We start from the raw sequence: 6,247 nt of genomic DNA, 5'->3' as shown, positions 1-6,247 counted from the left end.
CACAGGGATACCATTTCCCTACCAGAAGGGTTGTTTTCTAACCAATGCCAGATAGATTATGCCAATTAACGTAACTAAACATTTGCAGTTTGAAAGTAGGAAATTGTGCTGGCAGTTATATCAAGCACTGTCAGCTTCTACAAATTGTACTTATGCATGCGCTTCTACATACCACCACTTCAATACCGGTATGGCAAGTCACCTTCCCCATGTGTGGTCCATACTCTCCCCTCTGTCTTTATGTATGTATTGTGTGTGTTTGTGGACGTGTACATGTGTTTGTGTGAAACGAAGAGATAGACAGAGAAAGAAAGAAGGGATTATTTGAGAAAGAATATGAAAAATAGTGCATTCAAGTTAGCAGTATTGAAGTGTATTGTTAAGTCTGAGGATTATTTGTTTGTTCCAGCTGGTGTATTTGCCCAAATTACATGTATAAGACTTCTACAGTGGCTGTATTGTCGGGGTGTCATATCACAGTGTACTTGTCACCATAGATATCAATGGCTAAAATGACTGTGTATGGTTTAGTGCAATGCCGTTACACTGGGTTTCATTTGGGGTGATATACAGTACATGGACTTTACCATCCACCTCTTAAGGAGGAGCCCCACTTGAAAGGAGAAAAACTTGTCTCCCTGCCCATCCTAATTCTGTGGAGGCCACCATGTTCTATTTCTGCCAAGTTAGTATATTATAGATTTACAACTTGCAGTGTTTTTGCAATAAACAATGGCCCGTGGCCTCTATGATTGGAGATGACAAACATTTGCAAAGAGAATTGGATTGTTGTCTTGATTTATTACTTTTAGCATTATGAAATAGTCCCTTTTGATTTTTAAAAACACACTTTGCTGTGATGTATGTATGCAATTTATGACAAAGCCAGTATATACGTAACTATGTTGCTGCCATTACTCAGAAATAGCCAAAAGTAACAACTCGCAGAAGGCCTCTATACTTTGTAATTAGGCACTTCAAATATATTTCAGATAAGTATGCTGACATGTGTAAAATTGTATAGCATGGCATTTGTAAATGTTTCAAAATTTATGAAGATGGTGTAATTTTACCGTATAGTTATGACCCCCCCCCCCCCCCCCACACACACACACATACACCAGAATACACCAAATGTCTCACAATGCATGCATAGTAATGGGTTATGGGGAGGAGGTAATCTGCAAGATGTAAAAATTTTGTAATAATGTACTAAAGAGTGACATCTCATATGCTTAGCCTATGCCTTATATTAAGTTTTTATACCATACAAACATACAGTTGTATATACAACCTTGTAATAATCAATCACAGATGATCAACTCAGGCTGCCACTTAACACAGTTTATGCATTTCTCTTGAGGGAATTTTAGAGCTCAGTAAGATGAACAAGCATTGGTCTTTAGTCATTATGATTGGAGTTGACAGTACAAATAAAATTTTGAGGACCAAAAACAGTGGTCGAGTAGTACAATGCCTATGTGCACTGTACACTGAAAACTTGCCGAGCTTCAAGATTTTGATTTAATTTGATCATAACGTGTATTGATTTTGATACTGAAATAGAGATATGGCAATGATGAATGATATATTATGATACTGGTTGTTGACTGACAGCAGCTGCAAGATTTGTTTATTGTTTCATAGTCACAATTTTATATGATTACAACAGCAAGCAAATATATATAGTGTACAAACATGCTTCTCTATTTCTGTCTTGTTTTCTTTAACGAAGTGTGTACCACTTACACTGTACTAGTAGTGTCACATATCAGTTTTCACATTACAATATCCTGTAGAGGAGTGAAAAAAAAAACACAACTTTTTATTCCACTGTATAATGACTGTATATTTCACAGAAATAGTAGTAATGAAAAGCAAGGAGATTACAATACAAAACTGTCACCACAACTTCATGTCAAAGACAGTAATCATCAAATGGTGGTCTGCTAAGCACAGGAGTCACTTCCTGGTGTGCGATTCAAAACTTATGACACTTTAAAATATAATGGCAAATATGCTGGATATAGGCCAAGGTGGGTTTAAAAATGGATCATGACCATCTCAAAGCCACAGTGCCCACTCTAAAGGTGCCACTCAGCTTGCCTCCGCATTGCAGTTGCATGAATGCCGTCAGCTTCAATTTAAACTCAAGCAGTGCCAGTGCTAGTGGTATAGTAGGCAAGTGAGACTGAAAGCAAAGAACTTAAAGGTCCAGATTACCTTTGGGAGCAATGATTTTAAACAATTTCAAGATATCACATTTGATGCATATGAGGTCTGTTTATCACAAAACATTCTGCCATATAAAATTTTTGCAACAAAGCCTAAAATATAAGTAGAAGATATCTGTATTTTTCTTAATATATCATAACTGTACACAGTTTGGTCTGGAAACATTTTTATTATAACTATTGTTCACATTTTGTGTATTTAACAATGCCTAACATCTATAATACAGATTCAAATTTTTACAGTGGTTGTTTCTATCCCTAACTCACATTTTAGAACTATTTTAAAGCACTAATGCTTGGTTTTGTTTCATCTTCAAATGGTAAATTATGCCTTTTAAAGGACAAGTTCACCTTCATATACATAATAATGGACAAAGAGAATGCAGCAATATTACAAGACATCAGTGAAAGCTTGAGGAAAACCAGACAATCCGTTCAAAAAGTTATTAATTTTTGAAGTGTCAATTCCACTATCACAGAATGAGAAGACTACTACAGCTTGTGATGTCACATGTGTAGAATGGCAGAAAGAAAATACTGTTCGTGTATTAAGAAAATTAAAAAGATTTTCACTTTGCTCACATAATAAAAAGAGAACTTGACTTGCCTCTTTCAGAAGGCAGGGAGACTAATATTTAACCTTAAAGTAGGCACGCATAGAGAATCGCCCTCTCTCGGACAACTCGGGGCAGGCACCAGACACGGAGCGAGTCGATCTGGAAAAGGCTGTGAATGTGACGTCACCGTATCGAGCCTGCACGCGCACGCTGCAGCTAGCTAGCTAGCTGCATGCATGTGATATGCATTGCTAGACTGTAGATCTATGTTTTTCTGCTCGCGATCGCCTCATCGTCAGGAAACTCGGAAGTTTAGTAAAATCAAATCTGTCACTGTAAAGTTCTGATTTAAAACTACGGGATTATCAAAGTAATATAACATTTCCGTGGAAATTCAAGCTTTTTGATATCAGTAAGTCATTATTAGTTCGAAACCGTTGAACGATCGACGATTGTTTACTACAAGTTGCACGCACTCTGACTCGGACGCAATTCGGCGAGCTGATGATCAAGTTGGAATGTTAGGCTACTTCTCTTCGTGCCAGTGAAGCTTGGAATCTAATTCTTTGCCTTTGGGCATTGTTTACTACTGAATAGTAAGTATAATAACCTTCGTTTTAAATATGTAAACGATGTTTATTAGCTAGGCCATTTTGTTGGAGAGTGACCGTGAATAGGCGATACAACTCTGGGTCTCTTGGGTCTCTTGGAAGGTTGCGAAAATCCTTCCCCATACAGCCATGGCCCGTACTGTAGTTTTAGCCTAGATATATCTGTAGCGCAGCCCCGGCGTCGCCCCAACCGGTCGCGACCGTACCCGCGCCCAGGGCCAGCGCCGGCGGAATACATGTTAGTTTGAGTCTAGTAGATCTACCTGGTCAATGCAATGAGCCGAGTAGTGAAAACTCTCGGTGATGGGCGAAACCAGCCTATACTATCTGTAAGATTTTTATTCTGTAGTGTCGATTCGCCTAATTCTTCTTCCTGATTCTTTATATTCAAGAATTGTCTAGTTTGTGCAAAAAAAAAGTTAGGCCCTAGCTCAGACAAAGTCATGCTAATTGAATTGCTAACAGTTAGGCCCTTGCTCTCATTCCAAACTCAAAATCTCACAATCGAACTTCTTGAATCTTGTTCTAGTTCTATTGAACTGAAACTGAAAGGTCTCTATACTCTGATACTTTCCCAAATTCATGTTGATGGCCTGTGGCTGGGCTAATACATACTCACATTTCACATTATTCAATTTGATATGAAATCTGCTACAAATGGTGCTAAAACTTATCAATTTTGAACAGTAGCTGGGTCAAGTCTACTGCGGAGATCGATTTCACCCGCGCCTTCGTCGCCATCTCTCTCCCGCTCCACTACCCGGCCAGCCACGGCGGGATTCCGAGGAAGAGGCTCGTTTTGATACGGTACAGGCTGGCGTTCAACTGCACCTGCACTGCCTGATGATCCTTCGACGTCACTTTCATCTTCGTCGTACTCGCCTATCTCCCCATGGTCGTTATCGTAAGAGTCCGAATCATCAAACGAATCCTCCGAATCTGGATCACATTCCAAAATGAGGTCCTCGATATCCAAGTCAGAGGTACCTTCTGCCATTTTCAACAAGAAAGTCTAGTCGGCTTCGCATCCTACACGTATTAGCTTGGCTTTGTATACAGCTTCCTATACGCTAGCTAGCGCTAGCTCGCGCTCCCTCTCTCGCATAAGATTGAGGCCTCATCACGGTGACGTCATCTCCCCGCTGAGAGTACAAACGAGCAGTTCTCTGGCTTTATTAAAACTAGAAATTCGTTTTTTTAAGAAGGACCTATCATTGGTAAGCGTTTCTAGGTGAATTCGAAACATGGTTAGATGGAATCTATGGTACTTCGTCGTTATAATGAGGTATATATGACCCTGGTTTATGCATAATTTAGATTTCTATGCGTGCCTACTTTAAACATACGTCATTAACAAATCAAGGGAATATGTACTTTAAAAAAAAAAAATTTTGTGAAATTCTCCTTTTATTTTTTTTAACGTATATATCTATCTACACATGTGACATCATACATTGTAAAACTGAAGTAGTCTTCTCATCCAGCAGTGACTTCACAGAAACTTTGAAAATTCACAACTTTTGAATGGTTTGTCTGATTTTCCTCGTACTTTCAATAATGTGTTCTACTAATATTGCTGCATTCTCACAATCCACATGTATATGAAGGTGGACTTGTCCTTTAAAGAGTCCTAATAATAAGCCTAAAGACAAGTCTGTACAGCGAACCGTCACAAATGCTTCCAGAAAAGAGAGTGGAGTCGGGTAAATTCAGAAAGATCAGACATGGACATTGTTAAAACTGCTGTTGTCAGACTATTCATAATTTTTACAACTTCATTCAGCTATCAAATACTAGTAGTGCCTAGAATTGCTTGTACTTCCTGTAAATGTGTGCATTGATCATTGACTGAAGGAATGGAATCCACCCCCCATGTTTTGCACCATAATTCTGCAATGCGAGAAGGCGTCTTCATGAGACTTCTTGACTTTTTTCCCCCCCAAGTCTCGCACAACTTTGAGAACAAATTGAATTTACAACATCCACACATACCACTGCGAAGCCACACCCAATTTTGTAACTGCATGTCATGCCAAAATAGGCACAATTTTGTGATTTTGTGTACATTTCCTATGACAACAATGCTCTGCTGTGAAACTCATGAAAACCTGTCTATTTTCAATATTTATCACTTTGATTTTATACTAATTATGGTAGAAAAGTGGTCACTGACAATTTTCAATGAAAAAACAAAAGTTGAAAACAAAGAAATAAATAATAAAATCCAAAAACAGTAAAATATATAAGAGTTGGAATGACTTACGATGTACAATTTTTACACAAACCAAAAAGGTAGACTCTCAATTCTTCAATTCAATAAGTGTTTAACAGGCTAAAATGAGATCTTGGACTTAATTTGCGTAACTAATTAAAATCAGAAATTGATAATTAAAAAAAAAATTAAGTCACAATCTTGTAGATTACAATGTGAGTGTCGAGCGTGTCAAATTCAGTCACGATTGTGCTACTGATAGACGAGATCTAGTGGGGGAGGGGGGTGGAATATGGATATAGCATAGCCAAAAAAGTGTGACCTGATCTGATTATGGTTAAGGTAAATATTACTCCCCTACAGACTACTCACAACCCTTGATGGTGGGTCTAATTGTAAGTTTGTTGATTTCAGAGCCCATGTGAGTTAAAGTGTAGTGTTGCTGTGATTATTGGCTTGTTGGTGAAGTTTGGTTTTCTCCAGCCACATATGTTGCCATGCTCAAACCTTTTCATGGGGTTGCACATCTGATGCAACTCTTTACAACAAGGCAAGTGCCATAATGTGTCTCGCCCATTCGCGTACAAGAAATTGTATGCGAATGGGATATAACAGATAAAAAGAAGAGATATA

Source organism: Diadema setosum, chromosome 7 (genome assembly GCF_964275005.1).
Source record: "Diadema setosum chromosome 7, eeDiaSeto1, whole genome shotgun sequence".
NCBI classification, from domain to species: Eukaryota; Metazoa; Echinodermata; class Echinoidea; order Diadematoida; family Diadematidae; genus Diadema; species Diadema setosum.
The sequence above is the reverse complement of the archived record's forward strand: the minus strand, read 5'-3'. Positions refer to the sequence as shown.